This window comes from Monodon monoceros, unplaced genomic scaffold (assembly GCF_005190385.1).
Source record: "Monodon monoceros isolate NGI ecotype Baffin Bay Population unplaced genomic scaffold, NGI_Narwhal_1 Super_Scaffold_2, whole genome shotgun sequence".
Classification (NCBI taxonomy): Eukaryota; Metazoa; Chordata; class Mammalia; order Artiodactyla; family Monodontidae; genus Monodon; species Monodon monoceros.
The window spans coordinates 17,738,986-17,762,772 of NW_021703776.1; the positions used below are offsets into that span (position 1 = coordinate 17,738,986).

The window sequence follows — 23,787 nt, forward strand, 5'->3', positions numbered from 1 at the left end:
GAATTGAATTACTATATTTTTACTGCCTTTAATACATCTACCTCATTGACAGAAGAAATACGACAAAATAAATACATTAAGATCTAAAATGTTCTTCCTTAACAATACATTCTGTACTTTAAAAAGTTCTATTTAGAGTTACTGGTTCAATAAATGGCATTTGTTCTAGATACAGATTTTCCTTTAACTGGTAAATGGATTTCCTGTGGTCTGTGGCATATGGTGTTAGTTTGTTTGGCAGCAAATGAGGTAAGGGTATAAAAATGAATTCAAAAGTAGGAGGGTGGGGTAGGGAGAATTAGCTATAATTTAAGGCTTGTTAAATGGTCTTGTTGGATTTTCTTTTTTCATTCTTTTCCTTGATATAATTCTGACTTCCCGAGTTACCAGGGATAAATCAAATAGGCCTCAGTTTTCTATTCTGTAAAATGGAGGATAGTAATAATATCCATCATAGAGTTGTAAGGAGGATTGAATAAGTGAACATAGGTAAAGTGCTTAAGACAGTGCCTAGCACGCATTTAAATCTCCCTTGTTATTATTACATTTAATACTTTTTTTAATTGATTGTTTCCTATATGGAAGCTTTTTAGTTTGATGTAATCCCACTTGCCTATTTTTGCTTTCATTGCCTGAGCTTCTAGTGTCATTGCCAGGACCAGTGTTATGAAACTTTTCCCCTGTGTTTTCTTCTAGGAGTTTTATGGTTTTATGCCTTACATTTAAATCTTTAAACCATTTTGAATTGATATTTGTGTATGGTGTAATATAAGGGTTCAATTTCATTCTTTTGCATGTGGATATCCAGTTTTCTCAAGACCATTTGTTGAAGAGACTATCCTTTAACAAGACTGTACTTTATCCTATAACAAAATAACTTTTGCTATTTTTTTATACTGGTAGTTTGGCCACAGAGGTTCATATTCTTTCTCTTACCTGCCTGGAATAGGAAGTGGAGAAATAGGTGAGCCTGGTTTTTTTCTTGTCGATGTCTATGAATTTAGTGGTAGGCAAATAGGTAAATTTCTTGAGGACCCCTGAGGATGCAGTAAAGTGAATCTGAATGGAAGGTGAAGAACATCTGTGATGTGTGATGTGATGGGTACTGAGTCGTGAAAAGAAATCTGGATTTTGAGGCACAGTTAATTTGGCTTTTGAAGTTGCAAGAATAGGAATAGTTGCATCGTTGAAAGAGATGAGCATTTTTAAACACTGGGAGGGAGCCATAGGATTTTTGGTGGGGTTATTGAGGTATCTGAGAGTGATTCTGCATTCTTCCAAATTCATAAACAGGTGTTTCTGAAAACCTTTTTAATCTCTAAAGTCACAGTATGAACTTGGAACCCAGAGGAGGAAAAACAAGAAAAAAGGACTGTACATCTCTCTCTCTCTCTCTCTTTTTTAATATTTATTTATGTATTTATTTGGCTGTGCTGGGTCTTAGTTGCGGCACGCAGGATCTTTGTTGCCACATGCAGGATCTTTAGTTGTAGCATTCAAACTCTCAGTTGTGGCATGTGGGATCTAGTTCCCTGACCGGGGATCGAACCCAGGCCTCCTGCATTGGGAGCTTGGAGTCTTAGCCACTGGACCATCAGGGAAGTACCCTCCACAGTCTTAAGAGTGCTTGTTTTCTAGATGCAGCCTATTAAACTTTATACATAAGATTTCTTTTTTTGTGTCTAATTAACAGTGTAAAAAATGGCTGGGTAGTTTTTCACCAAATTTAGAAGATTTGAGATGTTCTGAGTGAAAATATAGGCTATGGGGTCATACTTTGAGTGGCTTTGGGAGTAAGGTGGCCATCATCTGTGAGAGGGGGGCCGGTGGATGATTTGGAAGCCCTGCCGCACTTCATCCAGGACGTAACACAGATAGCAACAACTCACGGCTTCAAGTGTGAGTCTTAAATAGAAAGTTACCAGGGCAGATGAGCTTAAGTGCTGGTTGGCAGCTGTCTGTAGCCTGCTCCAGGGGTAGTAGCAGCAGTCATTCTCCAGTGCAAATGGGTAGAGGCCAGTTGCTAGTGTTAAATAAAATCCATTGTCCACGGCCTTTATAGGCAAAAAAGCAAGCCAAATTTTACTGACAGTTTTTGGATGGTGGCAACATTCTAGGAAAGGAGATCTGTTGATTTGATATTGATAAGTTTGTTCAGAAAAACCCAAACGAACATTTTGGCCAACCCAGTATTTACTGGGTAGTTACAATGTGTTAAGATCTTTTTTGAACAAAGGACAGAGATTCTGAATTCCTAGAAGTAACTCTTTACAAAGCTATGCATGGCCCTTATGGAGAAAATGACAAAATATTACTGAGGACGTAAAAGCCCTCTTGAACATAAGGTGAACATAGGATGGAATGATTTAATATTGTGCAGAAGCCATTTCTTCTGAAGTAGTCTGTAAATTCACTGAACATGTGTAACTTGTAATCTGATCTAAAATAAATAATTGCTGGGACAATTGGTCATCCATATGGAATAAGACAGTACTAGAGCCCTACCTCACACATTAAAGAAAAACTCCAGGTGGGTAATTCTGTGAATCATCACTGCATCAGAGTTTGAAGGTGTGCATAGCCTGCTCATTAGAGTTTTACTTCTAGATACACACTTTCAAGCAAGGGGGTTCCATATTTTATTCTTTTGTGACCCAGTGCGTACATTGACCTGTCTGTGTATAACGGAAATATGTTTAAAGAAGCAGTACTCTTATATATGAAACACACATTTTCTACTTTCATTTTTAATAAAACATGGTCTGTAACCAAGTGTATTGGTTTCATGAGTTGCTGAGTGTAGCTTGACAGAGTCTGCCTTTGAGAAACCCTTGTATGCGTGCACAAGGAGATGTGTGTGAAAATGTCAGCGTGTTTGTGATAATATAAGGTGATACATCCTAGACGTTCATTGAGAAAAGGGCTCAATATACTGGTGAATATTCAGATGATGTAATACTCTGTGACAGTTACAGCGAGAACTGGAGTTACCTCTGTCAACATGGGTAAATCTCAGAAAACAAACTGAGTGGAAAAAAAAATTGTAAAATGACATACAGTATAATACCACATATTGTTTATTGGTACAAGCCGTATGGTTAAAGTATAAACCATGTATAAACATGCATGCATAGACTCATGCACAGGAATGATGAGTCTTTAATTTCAGGATAGCTTTTAACTGTCAAAGGAGGGGAATGAATCCGGGGGCTTCAGGTCTGCCTGTAATAACTGAGTCCTTCATTTAAAAGATGCGAAGCAGTTATAATGAAATATCAAGGTTTGTTAATATTGCAAGTGGGCATGCCGGTTTTGTATGTTTGAAATAATGGAATATAATGTAATAAACAAGAGAGAGAGGAAAAAAAGAGCAAAGGGGTTAGATGAGGCTGGACCCTTAAGCAGGGCCCAGATCATCAGAGTTGTATTTATCATGTTAAGAATATTTTGCTTTATCTCAAGGGCAAAAGGATTTAAGAAAGAAATGAGATCAGATTTGTGTTTTTGAATGGTTACTTTCACTACAGTGTGGGACATAAATTGGGTGGGTGGAGGCTAAGGGTAACGTGGTAATAATTCAGTTGAGGGGCATTTGTGGTCTGAGTACAACAGGGTGGTGGGAAGCGGGGAGGGTCTGTAGACATCAAGGAGGCCAATTCATTGGTGGCTGGTCATATTTAGGGGCCGGGACTGAAGTTGAGGATAACTCCCAGGCTCTCTGTTCGCTACTGAGGTGTATAAATGGTGGTGGTGGTCCCTGGAAGGAGAAACAGAAGAGCTGGATTCGATTATAGGTGCACATACAGAGAGAACTAAATGGTAAGTCAAAGTTATCCGTAGGAAGATGATTATGCTAATCATTTTCAGCTTGATTTTTGAAAGAACTAGAACTTAAATTTTATAATTACTGTTTTTGTGTTCACTTAAGAGTTTTTTGAGGGTTTTTTTTGTTTTTTTGTTTGTTTTGATTACGAAGGTAATTTTCTCTTTTTTTAAATAGATTTAATTAATTAATTTATTTATTTGGCTGCGTTGGGTCTTTATTGCTGTGCACGGGCTTTCTCGAGTTGCGGCGAGTGGGGGCTGCTCTTCGTTGTGGTGTGGGGCTTCTCACTGCGGTGGCTTCTCTTGTTGCAGAGCATGGGCTCTAGACGTGCAGGCTTCAGTAGTTGTGGCACGCAGGCTCAGTGGTTGTGGCACGCGGGCTCTAGAGTACAGGTTCAGTAGTTGTGGCGCACGGGCTTAGTTGCTCTGCAACATGTGGGATCTTCCCGGACCAGGGCTCGAACCCGTGTCCCCTGTGTTGGCAGGTGGATTCTTAACCACTGCACCAGCAAGGAAGCCCAAGCAGGTAATTTTCTCTTTAAAGATGGAAGAGGGGGGTTTCCTGGCAGTCCAGTGGCCCGGGTTCAATCCCTGGTTGGGGAACTAAGATCCCGCAAGCCACGCAGAGAGGCCAAAAAAAAGTTGGAAGAAAAAGGTGCTAAGATTGTTTGACAAAGTACCTGTTTGAATACTAATGGAGATACTTGAAATGATAACAGAGAATTGGGTTTGCATCATGATACAATTTATATATGTTTATAGAACTTTCACACGTACCAGTGGGTATTGGGTTAATCTGTTCTTTTTTTTATGCTTTAGCATTCTTAAACATTAGAAGAATTTTTAAAGTAATACCACTGTTTCCTAGGTGTATAATTTTAACTTCTGTTTCAGTTGCAGCTGGTTCAGGAAGCCAGCTTTGTGCTTATTCTTTTATTACTTTATTGTCTTCCTTTTCACGTGAAAGAAATTTGATAAAACCCAGAGTTGGCCATTCCAACTGACCCCATAAATAGAAACCGTTTTTCTGTTGGGAGCATGATGGAATGCACGTGCTGGTGGAATGGAAACTTACTTTGCTTCTCTACATCCATCTTTTTTTTTTTTTTTTTTTGTGGTTACGTGGGCCTCTCACTGTTGTGGCCTCTCCCATTGCAGAGCACAGGCTCCGGACGTGCAGGTTCAGCGGCCATGGCTTACGGGCCCAGCCGCTCCGTGGCATGTGGGATCTTCCCGGACCAGGGCACGAACCCGCGTCCCCTGCATTGGCAGGCGGACTCTCAACCACTGCGCCACCAGGGAAGCCCTACATCCATCTTTATATGTTGGAGCTGTTATTAAAAATCTTCAGAGATGATAGTCTGTTGTGTGTTTCATCATCAAAGATTGTGTCCCTTTGTTTGTAAATCAGTGTATTGCCTAGCACAGTGCATGGCACGTAGTTGGTCTTTAATAAATTACTTGTTGAACAAAAGTACATGACCAACATATTGAATATTTGAGTCTTTTACAGTGTGCCTTTGAAGTTCAGTTACTACTTTGTGAAGATAAAACGTCACTTCTGGAAGCATATTTTTACTTAGAATAAGAACACAGACAGTGGTTCACAGTGAGCAGGATTAAATTACTGGTTTGAGGTGTTCCTGTAATGTAATTCATGGTAGCACGAGCCTTGTTTGTGCTGACCCCTTCCCTGGTCAGGCTGTTTTATAAAGTACCTGTGGGAATTCCAGATAAGGCTTTTCTGTTTGTTTAAATTCACACATATATTATTCAGAATTATAAAGTAAATAATTTTATTGTGTTTGGACATTGAATTTATTTTAGAAAAGGATTAGGTAATTTTAGGATTTGGAAGTAGTTTCATGTTTTTAAATTAAAGAAAGAAGTTAAATGTTTGAACATTAGCTGTCTTCTTGACCTAACAGGTTAAATATCTGTATAGCAAGAACTCAGTTATCCAGGGTTCTTTTCTTCTCCATCGCAACTACCTAAAATACAGGTGAGAGAAAAAATACAGAGTTTTGAAACTTTGTGATGTGCAAGACACCAAACCAGAAATTGGGTGGTTTGGAGAAGGTGGTGAAACCAGGGCTTGGGAGAGGAAAATGCGTGTGCAGGTCACCAAACTACAAGAGGGCCGAGTTCTGTGGAGGACCGATGGTCCACAGACCTGACTGTTGAAGGAAGAGTGTAACTGCTGAGATGGAGTAGGGAAGCATGGCTTTTATAAGGCAGAAGAGACAGGGTTGGATCCAGATAGGAGATCAACTTGGGTAGGGAGGTATGGCAGGATGGCAGGGACAGATGGCGAAGGAGTGGCCTTCAATTCTGCATTCTGCCTGGATTATTAAAATGTGGAAAGAAAGCCTGTGGCTGGTCAGCACTTTAGGAATCTCTTCAGAAGAGGCTTTTTCATTTTTGCTGACATTAGGCAAAAAATAGTTGTTACAGTTGATTTTTTTTTTTTTTTTTTTTAAGCTGAAGAGATCATTCGTGGAATTATTGCCATTGGGCCCATTCTGGACAGATAGAGCTAAGGTTGTGAAATCATGTGGTCTCAACATGCTTTTTTCTGGACTGAGAGGCCCTGGGTCAAGGTGGGTCTGGCCTCTCTTATACCTGAGTCATTTTGCACAAAGAGTAATTGCATCAGTAGTGAAATTTTATTCTGTGCCCTTTGTGTCTTTTTAAAGATTATTTGAATAAATGTGAAAGCATTTGGATAATGCCTGGCTCATAGCAGGAACTAGAGTTGAGATGGCTTTTTCCATCAAAAAAATTATAAACTTCCCTTTTCTGATTCCAGTGTAGTTCCAACAAAATACTCTGTGAGGTCTGCAGCCATATCACTCTTGTTCATGATGAAGCAAACAGAGAATGATGTAGTAAATGGTCAGTAAGGTTACAGTTGCATGTAAGTGCAAGTCTATTGGAAGTGTGTTTTAAAATTCATGTTATTATCCATTCAGCTGCTGTATTTACACCAGAATGGTCTTTCTCAAGAATGTAAAATTTATGATGGAAAACACATAAGGAATACTGTGGAATAATAGTGTTTAAAGAGTTAGCAGTACTCAGAATAGATACTGAAGTAGGTAAGAAAATAGAAGTCTTAAAACTTAACAGTAATTTTGCTGTTAAAAACTATTTTCTGCTTAAAATGCTTATTGAATTGTTAGGAATATTGTTTTCAGTTACTGTTTGATCAAATTTTACTTCAGATTTTAAGTTTCAAACTTTATTGAGTATAGTGCATTTTTTGTTTTTATAGCATGGATTATTATTAGAAAAGTTAATGAGCCATTGTAAGGAAACAGTTCTTTCTTTGTTGGGATGTCTATAGTGGAATATGTGCAGGAGCTCATCTTAAGCAGTTAAACTACCAGTAAAGATGTTCTTTGATGATGAGGGTGTCACTTGTACAGATTTTTGTATAGCAGTTTCTCAGTATGTTTGATTTTTTTTTTTTTTTGTGGTACGCGGGCCTCTCACTGTGGTGGCCTCTCCCACCGCGGAGCACAGGCTCCGGACGTGCAGGCTCATTGGCCATGGCCCACGGGCCCAGCCGCTCCGCGGCATGTGGGATCTTCCCAGACCGGGGCACGAACCCACATCCCCTGCATCGGCAGGTGGACTCTCAACCACTGCGCCACCAGGGAAGCCCCTGTTTGATTTTTAAATGCGGAAAGTCTTTGACCTGGTAAGTTACTCCTGAGACTGTGTTCCAAGAAAATAGCGAACTATTGAAAGAGTTTTTATTTTAGTTTGGTATCACAAGTCAGACTGTACTATAATGGATCCAAGAATGAGGAGAAACAAATTGACTTTAAAGCATTCAGTATATAAAACATTAATTTTACTGCCACATTTAAGCTCCACCTTTTTTTGGGGGGGGGCTGTATGTAGTTTTTGTTGGCTGTTTTTTTTTTTCTTGCGGTACGCAGGCCTCTCACTGTTGTGGCCTCTCCCGTTGCAGAGCACAGGCTCAACACGTGCAGGCTCAGTGGCCATGGCTCACGGGCCCAGCTGCTCCACGGCATGTGGGATCTTCCCGGACCAGGGCAGGAACCCGTGTCCCCTGCAACGGCAGGCGGACTCTCAACCACTGCACCACCAGGGAAGCCCTGTCTGCTGTTTTTTTAAACAAATCTTTTAATTAATTTATTTATTTTTATTATTTGTTTGTTTTTGGTTGCGTTGGGTCCTTGTTGGTGCGCGCGGGTTTTCTCTAGTTGGCGGCGAGCAGGGGCTACTCTTTTTTACGGTGCGTGGGCTTCTCATTGCGGTGGCTTCTCTTGTTGCGGAGCACGGGCTCTCGGCGCACAGGCTTCAGTAGTTGTGGCACTCAGGCTCAGTAGTTGTGGCTCATGGGCTCTAGAGCACAGGCTCAGTAGTTGCGGTGCATGGGCTTAGTTGCTCTGCGGCATGTGGGATCTTCCCGGACCAGGGCTTGAACCTGTGTCCCCTACATTGGCAGGCAGATTCTTAGCCACTGCGCCACCAGGGAAGTCCCTGTCTGCTGATTTTAAAACAACCATTTAAATGAAACCTTATTTCACTTTTTCAGGATTTAAGTCATATATTATTTGAGTTCCTAAAATTCTCCCGAATAAGTAGTGATGAATAGACTGTCTAACTTGTATGCCTCTAGGTCACGTGTACACCAGTTGGGAATTTTTGCCTGTTCTTGCCACCAGTTTGTAACTAAGTCCTTAGTAAGATTCTTTATTCATGAATTCCTAACACGTAGAAATAGCATCTCTAGTCAACAGAATTTCTTATACTTTCAAATGACACCTTATTATTTACTGCATATTTGGGAGGAAGAAAGGACTAGGAAATGTATTCTTTAATATAGAAAATTTTTGTGACTTCATTGAAGTTCAGAATCAATGTACGATAGTGAAATCAAAGTTTTAGATTATAGGCTTAATGATTTAGAAAGTAGCAGGCATATACCTTTTCTATTTTGGTTTTTTATTCAGCTTGTATTATTTAATGTCTGCCTGAGTAAGCACCCGTGCTAATAAGCACATAGGCACTAAAGCTTAGCTGTTGTCCTCAGTCAGCTACTCAGCATCATACCTAGTAAAGAGTCATCAACCGCCAGCACTGGAAAGCCTGAAACGAACCTGGGTTATAGGAGCTGGTTGACCCTTATCAAGGTGTAGAGAGAACCCAGTGTGTGATATGTTAAACGCTCATTAGTTTTTTTGTTTTGTTTTGTTTTGTTTTTTTGCGGTACGCGGGCCTCTCACTGCTGTGGCCTCTCCCGTTGCGGAGCACAGGCTCCAGACACGCGCAGGCTCAGCGGCCATGGCTCACGGGCCCAGCCGCTCCGCAGCATGTGGAATCCTCCCGGACCAGGGCACGAACCCGTGTCCCCTTCATCGGCAGGCGGACTGTCAACCACTACGCCACCAGGGAAGCCTGCTTATTAGTTTTTAAGAGAAGGATTTTTTAAAAATGAATTCTGTTGTAACTGTATATGGGCCTGGCCTGGGTGTGGCTATTCCGTTTCTCCAATAAGGAGTTCTCTTTACTCCTGTTCAGCGGGGCAGAGTGGAGCAAGGAATCTGAGATTCTATTAATTATCAAAATGGTTTCTCATCACAGTACCTTACCATACCTTCTCCAAAAGATTGTAGCCAGATCACAGTCTTTCCTGAAGCAAAGACTTTCTCCAAAATAACCAGTCCTTGCTTCAGGAAAGGTTGTAATCTGCCTACACTGGGGGTAGGGGTGAGTGGGGAAGGAGCCATGGCTCTGTCCAGCTAAGCTCTGTGTATTCAGTAGCATCCCCCCAACAACCTGCCATCTCCCCAGTCCTTGGTTTTTATGCCGAGGCTCTGTGGTTCTGGGGTGGACTAGTCTCTGGTCCGTGTCTGGCACTGCCGGTTGTAGTGCTTCGTTCTTCCTATTTGTTACCTCCTGCATCGACTTTGTTTTCTAAAAACATTGTTGAATTTCTTGTTCCTTGATTTTTACTATTCCATTGTCTTTGTTATTTTGGATTTTCTTGTTTTTTTTGTTTGTTTTTTACTACGGGAAGGAGAGAAGAAAAATGTATGGTGTTAATCAGTCATGTTTAAATTAGAAGTCCTTTAGCTATGGTTTTCTGAGTTTAAACTCTGAATACTTAATGGTATAATTATGTATATTTTGATGGAATTAACTAAAATTTGGATTTACTTGAATGAAGTAGGTGATTAAAACAGACTGATTAGTGTAATAACTTTTTAAGAGACATACATTTATTAGAGTGGAATGTCCTATTCCTGAAATCTTTTGGAGCATCAGAAGTTCTTATTTGAAATCTGCCTTTCTTTGCCTGTGCCTAGTAGTATTTGCTTTCCTTGCTTGTGTTTCAGTCATAAGCACACTTGAGTGTATTACCGGTAGACATCTGTAAGACACGGTAATGGCTCCTTACAGCGGAGATTCTTAACTGTGGGTGTGTGTCAGACTCCTAGTGACATGTGCCCAGGCCACATTCCAGACCTACTGAGTCAGAATCTCCTGCTTGTAGGCTTTTGTCTTTTGAAAAAGCTTCTACATGATCATGGTGTATAGTCTTATAAGAACTGTTGTGTTACAGATCCTAAAATAAATATAGATTAAATTTTGCATGACGTTTTATATCTTACCAGAAATAAACTCCATATTCTTCATTCAAGGGTGTCAGAATCTGGTTCCAGTCTTTCTTTCTAGCATTTCTGCCAATATTCTCCTGTGGGTACCTTGTATATCAGCAAAACTGGACTTTCCTGTTGCCATGCCTGTGCTTATTCCTGAGGTTCCCCTTACCTCAAAAGCTCTTCCTCACAGTTCAGCCTCAGTTGTCACTACTTTCTCTATGGATTCCGTGGGGACTAAACGAGCCAGAGAAAACATTTCTGCCTTTCTGGGTATTTTGTTTTGTTCTCATTGTATTCCCTGGACCTTGGAACCTTGACTATATTGAGGTGATTAAGGTAATAATCTTTCTGAACCATGGTCTGCCTTGTTTTATATTGTTATTTGTATACTTGTCTGCTCTAGTCTGTCAGACACCTGGTTCCATGCACGAAGACAGCTTTTACTCATTTTTAACAATAAAATAGTTTGATAAATATTTCTTGAACAAATGTGAGGTATCTTCTCTGTATGTGGGTAGTCAAGCAGAATTTGGAACTATAGGGTAGAATCACAAAATTTATGAGCACAGCTGTAGGAGAGAATATCACAGTCCCTGAGTTCTCTCTGATCTGAGTCGGTGGGATGATCAGACTGGTGGAGTACTTTATAGCACCTGCCCCATCAGAGATACCAGTTTGATGTTTTTCAAGACAGTCCTCAGTTGTGAGATAAATTTGAACTGAGACGGTACTGTGTCATGTGTGAATACAAGGGGGAGTATTTGTAGCATTTGGTTTCATGGGTGCTAGTCTCAGCAGCACCTTATGTTTTGAATTTTTGTTCCACCTTAGGTAAGGCTCTTATGTTGAACACTAAAGCTTTTATTTTCTTACCTGTTCAGTACTGCCCTTGCAGGTTAGTGAGTGGTTTAAAACTAGGCAGTGAGTTTCCCATGTGTTAACATACATGACTGGGGGGTTTGCAGAATTTCATATTTGGTGGTGAAGAGTATTTGATCTGAACCAACTGGAGGGTGATGAAAGCATGTGTTAAGAGCAGTGTACAGGGGAGAACTCACTGGTGGCTATGATGATCGTTTTTTTTTTTTTGAGTCAGCTTTATTAAGGTATGATTTACATTAAATAAAGAGTCACCAGTTTTAGGTATACAATTCATGGAGTTGTGACTGTTGTACGTATACATGGTATAACCACAACCGCAGTTGTGAGGTAACATTTCGTCAGCACCGGAAGTTCCCTTGAGCCCTTTTACAGTTAGTACCCTTCCCCCACTCCTTAGTCTCTGGCACCCATTGATCTGCTTTCCATCACTGAAGTTTCGCCTTTTTAAAATGGAATCATATACTCTGTAGTTTGACTTCCTTCACTTAGCACAGTTCTTTTGAGTTCATTCATGTTCTGGTATTTGTTCATTGTCTTGTATTGCTGAGTAGTTATTCCATTGTTTAACCACAGTTTATCCTTTCTAGTGTCATCTTTTGGTGAGCTTGAAACTGCACATTATTTGTTTAAGGGTTTAGTTGACATCTGGTATCCAAACTACACATGAGTATGATTTTTCTTGTTTAGAAGCTCATTAAAGTCAAATAGAATCTTAGACTGAAGGACTTGAATGTAGTGGTTATAGTGGTTACATATGAATCTGGTAATGTTTCTTCAAGTGTGGCCCTTAAACCACCTACATCAGTTTCCTGGGGTGCTTACCAAGCATGCCAATTCCTGGGCCTTCTCTCAGTCTTAGTGAGTCAGTCTGTGAGTGGAGAAGTCTGAGTGCTGTAAGTGGATATCAGTACTACAGAGGATTCATCTCATCCCAGTGAGTGTCCTTCAATGTTTCCTGTTCAAGCCTCTCACCGGTGTCAGTTATTTACCACCTACCCTTCCTTTTACCGAGTCCACTGGCACAGCAGCAGATCTAGTTCTACTAGAAAGTTGGGTCTGGAAATATTTCACTGCTTCCAGCTGCTGCCTAGTAGGGCAAGCTTCCTTCCTGGCTCTGCAGTCACTAGTTGTATGACCTTGAACTTACCCCCTGTGCCTTATTATCCTCATCTGTGAAGATGGGGTGAATAATAGTACTTCAGAGTTGTTTGAGCATTGAGATAATTATATGAGTAAAGTACTCAGAATAGTTCTATTATTTAAGAGTTCGATTTTTAAAATATTGTTATTTTGAGTAGTATTTTTATTGCCACCCTGGAAATATACATTCATTATTTGTTTTAACTCATGTTTACCAGTTTATCAATCACCATTTTTACTTGTAATTTAGACCTTCCTTCCTCATCGTTTCATGTCTTCCTGAAATCTGTTCTTTAGAAGTTTCTTTAGAAGAAGTCTGTAAATGATAAACTCAGTTTTTGTTGATTTGAAAATACCTTTATTTGTTTTATGTATACATGTTTTCCTTCCTTCCTCCCTCTCTTCCTCCCTTGGCTGTGTTGGGTTTTCGTTGCTGCGCGGGGGCTTTCTCTAGTTGCAGTGGGTGGGCTTCTCGTTGCGGTGGCTTCTCTTTGTTGCGGACCACGGGCTCTAGGTGCGCGGGCTTCGTTGCTCTGAGGCATGTGAGATCTTCCCAGACCAGGGATCGAACCCGTGTCCCCTGCATTGGCAGACAGATTATTAACCGCTGCGCCACGAGGGAAGTCCGTACGTGTTTTCTTTAGCCAGTTATATAACTGAAAATGACAGTCGTTGACTCTTAGCACTTTGATGACCTTACACCACTGTTGTTCGACTTCTTTCTTTTGTGACCTCTAGTGACAGTGTAATTGTCATTTCTGTGTAGAAAATCTGGCTGTTTTTCCCCCCTGTTTTTTTCTCTTGGCTTTGGAGTTCTTCAGTTTTATTGTTCTGGAGATCTCTCCTTGTCTGGAACACTTTGTGCTTTCTGAATTTGAGATGTATGTTCCTTATCAATTCTGGACAATTCTTAGCTCTTCCTTCTTCTCCCTTCTTCAAGAAGCCCAAAGAGTAGATTGGTTAGATCTTCTCATTCTCTACTCCACTTCTCAACCTTTCGTCATGTTTTCAATCTCTTTGTCTTTCTGTGATACTGGGTTCGCCAAAAAGTTCACTCAGGTTTTTCCTGTTTTACAGAAGAACCCGAGCAAACTTTCTGGCCAACCCAGTACATCCTAGATGATTTCTCCGGATCCATATTCCAGTCTCTTGTTTGTTGTCTAATCAATCAATGAATTTTAAGTCTCATGCTTTAATTTCCTGCTTGTGCTTTCGTTTCCTTCGTTTATTTCTATCAGGATTATATTTATTGTATATTCTGTATTTCATAGTACTAGTATCTGAAGCTACTTTTGCTGTTTATTATTTCTTTTGGCTTGTTCATTGGGTATTGTTTCCTTATTTATTTGGTGATTTGAAAAAAATTATTAAATCACACCTGCCCAACCCAATCTTAACTGCTTGGAATCCCAGTTAGCCCTGATTGAAGATGCATTTCTCCCAAGAGGATTTGTTTTTAACTTCTTCCAGGCACCCAGGGATGGCAGTGACCCGGAAGCACTCCAAGTGAATTCTTGGCTGGGGCATTTCAGAACTAGCAAGGTATAATAATACATTCAAATGCTAACTCTGCCCAAGGAGAAGCTTGAGATTGCAGATTAATAGGAGAGATTTCCCCCACCTCTTTAGTCGAGAGAAGTTTGGGTATCCGAAATTCGTCTCACTGGTTGATCCTAGTTCTTGTTTCTCTAGTCCTATCTCTTCCTAGAACCTGTCTTTGGATAGCAATTGTAGCTGGAATCCTAACCTTATTCTTGAGCCTCTCCCATTGGGGTTGGATTTGGTGCTTGCAGAATCTCCCGTTTCTCTGGAAAATGTTTTTCTGATAGCTTCTTTAGGTATCCACCAGTCTCTGAAAACGGCCATTCCTACAGGAATAATATTAATGTGCTTCAGCATTTTTGAATAACTATAAACACAATTCCTATAGTAAGGTTGGTATTAGTGCTAATTGAAGCAACAGTCTTAAAGCCATTTATCTAATATTGAAGAATGTGTATGGCTGAAATTATAAAGTTTGAAAGAGGCAGAACGTATTGCAGTGGACTAATAACTCTTCAGATGACCAAAACTCTCTGCCAGCAATTGTTAATTTTGTCTTCCATCTAGGGGAAACAGTTTTTAAGATGGGAACACTGCTGTTGTGTGAAGTCCATTGAAACCCTAGTTCACAAGAAAGTCTTTGAGGATTAGGCTTAACTTTGTACTTGTCAAAAAAGACCTAGTTAGAACAAGTCATGTGTTACTGGAGAATGTTTATTAAGCAGTTTGCTTACGCATTAAATTTTTAAAATCTATGTTAGACATCTTTTTTTTTCCCCCAAAGATGGTTATAGCAGCAGTACAACCCATTTTGTCATATTGCCTTGTAGAAATATGTGATAATTAACAATAGAGATGCTTCTGAAACTTTCTTAAATCTCATAACCAATCATGATTATAAAATACATGAGTTTAGAAGCAGAGAGGTTAAGAGGTAGATTGATGCTGACCTTTGCATTAGCACAGTTACAGATGAGCAGAAAGGGCCAGAGGTCTGATAGTGCTGTCATGCATAATATATCAGGGTGTACCTCCTTATTATTCACAGCTGGAGCCCTGAGGAAACAAGTTCATGGTAACCACACACCAGAAAGGTGAGAATAGGACGTGAGGATTAACCTTTATTGACTGCCTACCCCGTGCACAGTTACCATACCAAGGAATTTATGTATCATCCCTTTTAAATTACCATAAACCTCTGACTTTCTTGAGAGGCTCAGGGAAGTTGTCACTGACTTGAATTCTCGTGGATTTTTAAGTGATGGAACTGGTATTCACACCTAACCCACAGGCTTTCTACCAGAAAACTGCATGTTGTTTGGAGCTGGACTTTTATCCTAGCTTTCCAGCCCTAGACAGTGCATTTTGTTGTTCTTTAGTAAATTCTCCCGAGACGCCAAGGGTGGGGGAGGGGTGGAGTGGTGGTGGGGTCAGAGATAGGAACCACTTTCCCAGCATCCACTTTGCCTTTCCTTATTTTTCTTTCTTGTCTTTATAAGTTAATAATTAATTTCAGTAGCTGTGCGCATGGTGCCCAACTGAAAAAGTATGAAAGGAGTATAAGGAATTTTTGAAAAGTTAATTCCTCTCCCTGACCATCAGTCATTGAGCTCCTTTTCCTGGAGGAGAGCCATTATTGTCAGTTTCTTGTTGCTCCCACCAGAAACAGTCTGTTAACATGAGGTGCATGCATTGTATTATATCTGTAAAACAAATGGTACATGCCATACACAAATGCGCTGCACCTTTGTATTTATCATCGACCTATCTTCCATATTAGTACATAGAGGACAGCCTCTTTATTTTCGTGTAACAACTTTATTGAAAGATAATTCAGGTACCATAAAATTTAAAATGTGCAATTCAAAGATGTTTCAGTCTACTCACAGAATTTTGTAACCATCACCAACCACCTAATTTTAGAACATTTTCATCATCCCCAAAATAAATTCTGTACACTTGAGTAGTTACCTCCATTTCTTCCCACCTCCTCAGCCATAAGCGGCCACTAACCTACTTTCTCTCTATTCTGGGAATTACATGTAAATGGAATCATATAATATCTTTAGTGACTAGCTTCTTTGATTTACCATAACATTTTCAAGGATCCTCCATGTCGTAGCATCTATCAGTACTTCCATTACTTTTTATTGTTGAGTACTATTATATTACTATTTTGTTTTATTTATCCATTCATCAATTAATGGACATTAGATTGTTTCTGCTTTGGGGTAGTACGAATAATGAGGCTAAGAACATTTATGCGCAAGTTTTTATTTTTGATGTATGTTTTAGCTTCTCTTGTGTATATACCTAGGAGTGGAACTGCTGGGTCATATGGTAACTGTTTAATCTTTTGAGAAACTGCTTCTAGTTTTTCCAATGTTTTTCAAAATGCGTACATCATTTTCCTTTCTTATAAACAGTCTGTGAGGGTTCTAATATTTGCATATTTTTGCCATCACTTGTTAGTATCTGTCTTTTTGATTATTGCCATCCTAGTACGTGTGGATTCGTGGTTCATTGTGGTTTTGATTTTTGTTTTTCTGATGGCTAAAGATGAACATCTTTTCTAGGAGTTTTAAATAGTTTTAGGTCTTAACATCTGGGTCTTTGATCTACTGTGAGTTAATTTTTGCGTGTAGTGTGAGTTAGGAGTCCTACTTTATTCTTTTGCATGTGGGTGTTCATTTATCTCATCACCTTTTGTTTAAAGACACTGTTCTTATTGAATGGTCTTGGCACCTTTGTTGAAAAATCATTTGATGGTAATGTGAGGGTTTATTTCTGGGATCTCAGTGCCACACTCTGTTGATTACTGTACCTTTGTAGTAAGTTTTGAAATCAAGAAGCATGAGTCTTCCAGTATTGTTCTTTCTCAATATTGGTTTGGCTATTCTGGGTTATTGCATTTCCATATGAATTTTAGGAATGGCTTATCAGTTTCTGCAAAGAAGCCAACTGGTATTTTGATAGGCGTTGAATTGAATCTGTAGATCAGTTTGGGGCATACTGTCATCTTAACAGAATTAAGTCTTCAGTCCATTAACGTGGGATGTGTTTCTGTTTATTTAGATCTTCTTTAATTTCTTTCAGTAATCTTTTCTAGCTTTGATAGTATATATTTTGAACTTCTTTTGTTAAATTTATTCCTATGTACACTTGACCCTTAACACGGGTTTGAACTACTTGGGTCCACTTATACGTGGATTTTTTTTAATAGTATGTACTACAGTACTACACAGTCCACAGATAGTTGACTCTGTGTATATGGAGGAACCACATACACAGAAGGCCAACTATTAAGTTGTACTTCGATTTTCAGCCGTGCCCCAACCCTCTAATTGTTCAATGTTCAACTGTATCTTATTCTTTCTTTTTCCATGGAAAGCAGAAAAATAATTTATTCGAAAAGATAGCAGAAATAAGAAATTCATCCTGAAAATATACTTTGGTATAATTCTGGTGAGACAGATTTTTCCCTCTGAACATGTTCTCCTACTGACTGCCCCACTGGAGTCTTATTGCCTTGTAAGAGCTCTTAAACATTTCGCTGATTCCCCTGTTGAGAGCAGGAAGGAGCCATCTTCAAATCCACAGGTTCCAAGGAGAGAGTAACATTATTTCTCAGAAGAACAGCACTTTCTATCTCAGAAGAGTACATAAACATTTTATGGAGGCAGCATACTTTAGGTTAAATAGGTACATCATTCATCAAAGTGTAATAAGAAAGGTGACCAGAAAAAATACTGCATGGTAGAATAAGGCATTCAAATGTGGTGGGAACATTTAAGGCAGTTGATGGCTAAAACGGTTGAGTTAAGGAAGGTGGTCTGGGTGTGGAGGTGATTTTGCATCCAGAGGAGTTCTCTTTGTGGCCTCAGTGACTGAGCACTGGCGAGCAGGTCTTCTTCCTCAAGGCCAGTGATGCTTGAGGTACCAGATGGTTTCATTTTTCAACTGTGGTCCAAAGAGAGGGTTGAGTTGGGCCAGAATTGCAATCAGCCAAAAGAGATAGCGGCAAACTGAACAGGTCACCAATATGGTGATGATAACTCCCCGGTTGGGACCCTTACAGATGAACCAGGGCACCAGGAAGCTGATGAAGCCACAGAACATGCTCATCATAATGAGAGGCACTGTGAGGCCGGTATATGCCATGGTTGCCACCGGAGCTCTGTGTTTTATTCTTTTTGATGCTATTGTGGATGGAATTTTCTTAATTTCATTTGCCTCATTTTTTATAGAAGAGCTATGTTGTATGCATGTGCCATAATCTATCATCATGTTATTAACAAGTCTCCCATTGATGGACATTTAGGCCCCAATATATTGCTATTTACAGACATTGTCACTGTGAGTATCAGGTGAATTCCAGTAAGGAGGTGTGCTGAGCTAAAGGATATTCAGATATTGGAATCATCTGTCAAATTAAAAATGAATATACTCTTCCTGTTTATAATTTTACAGCTAAAATTTCCAGTGGTGGGCTGTATAAAAAAATGTTCCAAACTCTTTTCAGTTAATAATGATATGCTAGAGGAGGTTCACATTGCTAAAATGTTGCCTAGAGCAGCACTGTCCAGTAGAACTTTCTGTGATGATGGAAGTGTTCTATTATCTGCACTGTTCAGTACCATAAGTCACCAGCTGTATGTGGTTCTGGCTGCTTGAGCCCTTAAAATGAGGCTAGAGTGACGGAAGAACTGAATCTTAAATTTTATTCTGTTTAATTTGGCTAGTGGCTATTGTGTCATATAATTATAGTTGCTTTTTGATTTAAATCTTGCGGAGGTGTGCAGAAGCCATGTTCAAAGTGGTACATCTTGCGTTATTTCCTGAGTAGCAGGAGGCAGTTGTTCTAGTTAAGTTTCATCAACATACAGGTCTTAGTAAACAATTCTCCCCCCACCCCCCGCCCTTTTTTTTTTTTTGTAGTGGCAGTTTACCCTGTACCCAGCTGGCTTCAGATTGCCTACAAACAGAGCCTTTTAGGTAGAAACACAGGGGTTCTTAGTTTGCTAGATTTTATATGTATATCTCGTCCTAATGTAAAAAGGTAGGCTTATATGAGGTAAAACTTATATATTCTCCAAAATCTGTCTTTGAAATTTATGAATTTATCTTGGTGATTATGCTATGGGTCACTGCTTGCAGATTATGAACCAGGAAGGCTAGAATCTGTTGGTGGTTTGACTAACCTTGTATGTTAGCTCTTAACTAGGCCTTGCTCTTGTCTCTTTAACCCCTCAGTTCTCTTTGGCACTCTCACATGCTTGGAGAGGCATTGTTTACCAGCTGTTTACTCATGACCTCTGTTTCTATTGGCAGCCTAAACCTTTATTTTTTAACTATAGATTCTATATACCAAGCAGTCCACTGTATTTCTACAATGCTGGACATCCCACATGCCCCTCAAACTCTGATGAGCTGAAACAGAAGTAAGCTTTCACTGCAAACCATTCCTCCTCCTGCTGCTGTGTTCTCTCTCCAAATTAATGGTAACACTATCTTACTATCAGAAACCTAGGAGACAGACACTCACCTCCAGCAAATGAATTACTGAGTTCTGAGTTCAGGTTTTCATCATCTCCTCCTGCGACACCTCACTAGTTTCCCTGCTTCTGTCTTTTATCCTTTCTACCCATTCTATATACCAATTTCATATGTTTTTTGCAGAGAGCAACTCTCTGGTCCTAAAATTGTATTTCAGTGGCTCCTACTTGCCTTAAGGATAGAGCGCAAATCCCTTAGAACTGTGGGTCGTTCCTCTGTCAGCTGGCTGCTGCTGAACCTCTTCCCTGTCTCCAGCCACACTGGACTAGTTTAGGCCTTTGTGCCTCTCATCACCCTGTTCCTGGGCCTTGGCCACCCTCCTCCACCCCCCTGTGCCTCATTCTGTTCTGTCTCTAAGGTCACTCCCAGCATGTAGATGTTTCTGGCTCAGCCCTCTGCCACCTCCTCCTCTATAACAACACTTGGAGCACTTATGTTCCTATATTCATGTGTTCACAGGCATTTCTCTAGAGCCCTCTTGCTAGACCATGCATCCCTCAGTGCTGGGCTCCTTTGTACCCCGGTGCACGTCATGGTGCATGCTATACGCCAGGGATCCCCAACCCCCGGGCCACGGACCTATATTGGTTGGTGACCTGTTAGGAACCGGGCCGCACAGCAGGAGGTGAGTGGCGGGCGAGTGAAGCCTCATCTGTATTTGCAGCCGCTCCCCGTCACTCGCATTGCCACCTGAGCTCCACCTCTTGTCAGATCAGTGGCAGCATCAGATTCTCATAGGAGCGCAAACCCTGCTGTGAACTGTGCGTGCGAGGGATCTAGGCTGCGTGCTCCTTATGGGAATCTAGTGCCTGATGATCTGAGGTGCAGCTGAGGCGATGCTAGCGCTGGGGAGCGGCTGCAAACACAGATTATCATTAGCAGAGGGGTTTGACTGCACAGAGACCGTGATAAATCAGCTGCCTACAGAGTCATATCAAAACCCTGTCAGTGAGTGGCAAGTGACAAGCTGCATCTTACGGAGTAGACTGGACCTAAGGCACACACTTCAGGTGTCACTGTCTCCTGTCACCCCCAGGTGGGACCGTCTAGTTGCAGGAGAACAAGCTCAGGGCTCCCACGGATTCTGCATTATGGTGAGCTGTATAATCATTTCATTATGTAGAACAATGTAACAATAATAAGAAGGAAAGTGCACAATAAACGTAATGTGCTTGAGTCATCCCGAAACCATCCCCCCACCCCATCCCATGGAAAAACTGTCTTCCACGAAACTGGTCCCTGGTGTCAAAAAGGCTGGGGGACCGCTGTTATATGCTATTCTGAGTATTTGTGGAATCAGTGGATGCCATTTTTACACGCTTTTGGGCTGTGGATTAAACTTTTCTGTCTGCCTTTCTCTTCTTCAGTAGTAATAACGTGTACTGCCAGGCCCCACACTGTTTTATGAAATATTAATAATACAGGTGGATGAGAAGTCTATAGCTCCGTCATACATATGTTGTTAGGTGGTCAAGTAGACAACTCGTTTGCTGTCTAAGGTGTAGTTTAGTTGGGAAGCAGGTGTGATTTACTTACATCTTCACTAACTATGTTCAGTGTTCTAGAAGACAACACAGTCTTAGTAAGACCATGTAAAGTGTCTGGCTTGGAATTATGATTGTTTCTGTTAGAATTTGGGGAATAAGGTTTTGTTTTCCTTTTTTTTTTTTTTTTTTTTTTAACTTGCCTGTGCCCCAAAGAGAATTGGCTGTCACATTCTTATTACCCAGCTTCTTAATTCCTCTGATCATTTCAATTATTTAAAAAACCCCAGATTTGGTTGAGGCCAAAATCTGATAATTTAAAGTGAACTACTCTATTACTTATTGAGAACTTGGCAGCTCTATTCATTTTCTATTGCTGCACAAATTACCACACTTAGCAGGTGAAAACAATACCTGTTTATTAGCTCACAGTTCTGTAGGTCAGAAGTTAGGGCTGCACAGGTGGCTGATTTCTCGTTGGACTGAAACCAAACTGCTGGCCAAGGCTGCAGTTCTCATTTGGGGATTGGAGTCCTCTTTTAAGATGACTAGTTATTGGCAGAACTCTTCCTTGCACTGAAGTTGTTGTTATCCTTCTAGCTGTTGGCTGGGGACCACTCTCACTCCTAGAGGCCACCCGTAATTCCTTGCTCTGTGGCCCTAATGGGCAGTTCCTGACATGAATGTTTGCATTTTTGCAGGCTAGCTCAAGCACGCCCCTGACTTTTTCTGTGACCAGAGAAAAACCCTCACCTGTGAAAAGGCTCATGTGGTTAGGTTAGGCCCACCCAGTGTATCTGCCCTTTTGCCATATAACATAACGTATTACAAGAGTGATATCATATTCACAGGGCTACCCACACTCAGAGGAACAGGGAATTACACAGGGCAAGGGTCATTGGGGCTCATTTTAGAATTCTGCCTACCACAGCAGACACTTCACATTTAGGTTTGATTTATACAAAGTTTAGAAATTCTCTTTTCATTGGAGGGGAATACATGAAATCATTGTGGCTTTTTCCTCCCTAGCTGTGTGACTTTACCCAGTGCTACAGCAGCTAGCCTTTTTAGATAAGCTATTTTGAGAGAAAGTGTATACTGATTGATTCTGTCCTTAAGTAGAAATGCCAGATTGCATGTTTCTCAGGCTGACAATTACCACCAAGAGAGGAAGAGTGAGAAGGAGGGTGGGAGGAAGAGAGTGAGCTTTAGATTTAGGCTGTCGACATACGAGGAAAGAAAAAGAAATTTGACTTTATGTGAATGTCCCTAGAATACTACCTGAAGAAATTGGTTTGGGATTCCTTTTCTTTATGTTTTGGTTAAAGATCAACTGAATTAATTTCTTAAATGGTGTCAGTTGCCATTTAAGCTGATAACAAAGGAAAGTACTTCTTTTTCTGCCAAATGTGAGGTTTACTTCTTTTTCTCTCCTGGAATGGAAAAGAAATAGCAGCTGGAAGGAAATCAGAGAACTCCCATCTGGTTGCCGTGGCAATTTAGAGCAGATGATGTGTGCATTTTGCAAGGGTCGTTCAGTTTTTTCTCACTTTACTAATAGAGCAAATGTACATGAAAAATATAATATGAAGTCGATAAGCATGATAAAATCTTAGTATTCTAATGTAATATTTAAAGAAAAGTATTTTGTTTTTTGTTTTTAAGAAGATGTTGGGGGTAGGAGTTTATCATTTTATTTTATTTATTTTTGCTGTGTTGGGTCTTCGTTTCTGTGCGAGGGCTTTCTCTAGTTGTGGCAAGCGGGGGCCACCCTTCATCGCGGTGCGCGGGCCTCTCACTGTCACGGCCTCTCTTGTTGCGGAGCACAGGCTCCAGACGCACAGGCTCAGTAGTTGTGGCTCACGGGCCTAGTTGCCCCACGGCATGTGGGATCCTCCCAGACCAGGGCTTGAACCCGTGTCCCCTGCCTTAGCAGGCAGATTCTCAACCACTGCGCCACCAGGGAAGCCCGAGACTACTTTTAATATGTCACAAGGGCCTGATAGCCCTATTTGGAGTAATGATTAGAATATTTAGTTATGTTTTATGTAGGGCAAAATAAATATAGTTCTTTGTGAAAAATATGAATGACTAGTTGGAATTTTGCTTTCTAAATTTTTTATTCCAGTCACTGAGTTGGTACATTTTCTTATGTATACATACACGTCCTGAAATTACTAGTGCCTTATAGAAACTTCAGATGATTGGATAGACTCTCTCTACTTTTTACAGAACTACATGTTATTTTTCACTGTGAATGTACTAGGCATTTGTAAAAGAGACCATGCATATAGATTGCTTAAATCTAAATATTTATGATTTTTCTTGGAAGCATATACTTTATTAAGGTATAAGGTGGATATTAAAAGGTATTATATAGTCGTATAGGCTTTTGCTTTTTAAAAAACAGCTTTTTGAGGTATAATTCAAATACCATACAACTTAGACATTTAAAGTATGCAGTTCAGTATTTTTTAAGTATATTCACATGGTTGTATAACCATCACCACATGAGAACGTTTTCATGCCTCCTGAAGAATCCCCCGTATCTATTAACAATTTCCACTTCTCTCTTCCCCTGCTCCCAACTCCAAGCAACCATTAATACACTCTACAAATTTCCCTACTGTGGATGTTTTGATGTAAAATGGCGTCATTCAACATGTGTTCTTTTCTGACTCGTGTTTTTCATTTAGCGTAATGTTTTCAAGGGTCAT

At 40.3% G+C, this 23,787-nt stretch overlaps 1 protein-coding gene and 1 pseudogene across 8 annotated transcripts in view; one reads left to right on the forward strand and one right to left on the reverse strand.

Moving 5' to 3' along the window:
- The window catches only part of SRPK2 (SRSF protein kinase 2), a 228,282-nt gene that overhangs the window by 126,690 nt on the left and 77,805 nt on the right, over positions 1–23,787 (forward strand). The window contains exon 1 of one of the 8 annotated variants that reach the window (XM_029233990.1): positions 3,686–3,819. The exons of the other annotated variants lie outside the window; for them this stretch is intronic. The gene's annotated coding sequence lies outside the window, so the exon portion shown is untranslated. Of the gene's footprint in view, positions 1–3,685; positions 3,820–23,787 lie in introns of those variants that run through there. 8 annotated transcript variants of the gene reach the window in all.
- Positions 17,778–18,291, reverse strand: LOC114901834 (annotated as a pseudogene).